Source organism: Podarcis filfolensis (genome assembly GCF_964270895.1).
Source record: "Podarcis filfolensis genome assembly, contig: HAP1_SCAFFOLD_142, whole genome shotgun sequence".
In the NCBI taxonomy this organism is placed as follows: domain Eukaryota; kingdom Metazoa; phylum Chordata; class Lepidosauria; order Squamata; family Lacertidae; genus Podarcis; species Podarcis filfolensis.
In genome coordinates, this window is record NW_028149433.1 from 70,001 (window position 1) to 72,500 (window position 2,500).

Sequence of the window (2,500 nt, forward strand, 5' to 3'; positions counted from 1 at the left end):
GTGTCCAAAGATCCATTGGATCCCAAAAGGATCCGGACTGGGGGGCCGGGAGGGTCTCCGTTTCCCTGTTGGCTCCCGGATCATGTCCGAAGAGCCGGTGGATCCTAGAAGGATCTGGACGGGGAGCCAGAGCGGGTCCCCGTTGGCTCCTGGTTCGTGTCCGTAGGGCCGGTGGATCCCGGAAGGATATGGACTGGTGGGCCAGAGCGGGTCCTCGTTTCCCCATTGGCTCCCGGAGATCCGGCAGATCCCAGAAGGATCTGGACTGGGGCGTCGGGAGGGTCCCCGTTTTCCCGTTGACTCCTGGACCATGTCCGAAGGGATGGCGGGTCCCGGAAGAATCCAGACTGGGGGCCAGGCCGGGAGGGTCCCCGTTTCCCCATTGGCTCCCGGAGATCCGGAGGATCCTGGAAGGATCCAGACTGGGGGGCCAGGCGGGTCCCCATTTCCCTGTTGGCTCCCAGATCGTGCCTGAAGGGCCGGTGGATCCTGGAAGGATCTGGATGGGGAGCCGGAGTGGGTCCCCATTGGCTCCCGGATCGTGTCCAAATATCCAGTGGGTCCCAGAAGGATCCAGACTAGGGGGCCTGGTCCCCGTTTCCCCGTTGGCTCCTGGAGATCCAGTGGATCCCGAAAGGATCTGGACTGGGGCTGGGAGGGTCCCTGTTTCCCCATTGGCTCCTGGATCGTGTCTGAAGGGCCGGTGGATCCTGGAAGGATCTGGACGGGGAGCCGGAGTGGGTCCCCATTGGCTCCCAGATCGTGTCTGAATAAAAGAGCTGGGGGATCCCGGAAGGATCCAGACTGGGGGGCCGGGAGGGTCCTTGTTTGCCCGCTGGCTCCCGGAGATCTGGTGGATCACGGAAGGACCTGGACTCGGGGGCCGGAGCGCATCTCCGTTTCCCCATTGGCTCTGGATCGTGTCCGAACAGCTGGGGGATCCCAGAAGGATCTGGACTGGGGGCCGGGAGGGTCTCCGTTTCCCTGTTGGCTCCCGGATCGTGTCCAAAGATCCATTGGATCCCAAAAGTATCCGGACTGGGGGGCCGGGAAGGTCCCCGTTTCCCCATTGGCTCCCGGATTGTGTCCGGAGATCCAGTGGATTCCATAAGGGATTCAGGCTGGCCAGTGAGCTGGCCCCGGGGGTGACCCAAGGAACGCGGTCCAGATCTGGTCCCAAATTCAAGGGTTCCGTGATGGATCGTGCCCAAAGATCCAGTGGATCCCGGAAGGGATCCAGGCTGGCCGGTGAGCTGGGCCCGGGGGTAACCCGAGAAACGCGGTCCAGATCCAGTCCCGAATTCGAGGGAGGAGTCAGTCTGAGAGGTCAGTTCCGCAGGTCGGGGGCCTGAGCAGATCCCCGTTGGCTCCCGGATCGCGTCCAGAGATCTGGCGGATCCCGGAAGGGATTCAGCCTGGCCAGTGGGCTTGACGACTTCCAAAACATTAGCTCCGCCGCACAAGGGGACCTAGAAGAGCTGAGGGATCCTGGAAGGATCCGGACAGGGAGATTGAGCGGGTCCCCGTTGGCTCCCGGATCATGTCCAAAGGGCCGGTGGATCCCAGAAGGATCTGGACTGGGAGGTCGGGAGGGTCCCCGTTTCCCTGTTGGCTCCCGGATCGTGTCCGAAGGGCCGGTGGATCCTAGAAGGATCTGGACTGGGAGCCAGAGCGGGTCCCCGTTGGCTCCCGGATTGTGTCCGTAGGGCCGGTGGATCCCGGAAGGATATGGACTGGTGGGCCAGAGCGGGTCCCCGTTTCCCCATTGGCTCCCGGAGATCCGGAGCATCCTGGAAGGATCTGGACTGGGGCGTCAGGAGGGTCCCCGTTTTCCCGTTGACTCCCGGACCATGTCCGAAGGGATGTGGATCCCAGAAGGATCCAGACTGGGGGCCAGGCTGGGAGGGTCCCCGTTTCCCCGTTGGCTCCTGGAGATCCAGTGGATCCTGAAAGGATCTGGACTGGGGCCCGGAGGGTCCTTGTTTCCCCATTGGCTCCTGGATCATGTCTGAAGGGCCGGCGGATCCCGGAAGGATCTGGACGGGGAGCCGGAGTGGGTCCCCATTGGCTCCCAGAGCGTGTCTGAATAAAAGAGCTGGGGGATCCCGGAAGGATCCGGACTGGGGGGCCGGGAGGGTCCTTGTTTGCCCGTTGGCTCCCGGAGATCTGGTGGATCCCGGAAGGATCTGGACTCAGGGGCCGGAGCGCATCTCCGTTTCCCCATTGGCTCCCGAATCGTGTCCAAAGATCCGGCGGATCCCAGAAGGATCCGGACTGGGGGCCCGGGATGGTCCCCATTCCCCGTTGGCTCCCGGATCGTGTCCGTAGGGCCGGTGGATCCCGGAAGGATATGGACTGGTGGGCCAGAGCGGGTCCCCGTTTCCCCATTGGCTCCCAGAGATCCGGCAGATCCCGGAAGGATCTGGACTGGGGGGCCGGGAGGGTCCCCGTTCCCCGTTGGCTCCCGGGTCGTGTCTGAACGGCCCCTGGATCCCGGGGG

General features: G+C 63.9%; 1 protein-coding gene across 1 annotated transcript in view; it reads left to right on the forward strand.

Annotated features, from left to right (window-relative positions):
* The window catches only part of LOC310755086 (spectrin alpha chain, non-erythrocytic 1-like), a gene marked incomplete at its 3' end in the record, with an annotated part of 76,466 nt that overhangs the window by 69,954 nt on the left and 4,012 nt on the right, over positions 1–2,500 (forward strand). The window lies entirely within an intron of this gene.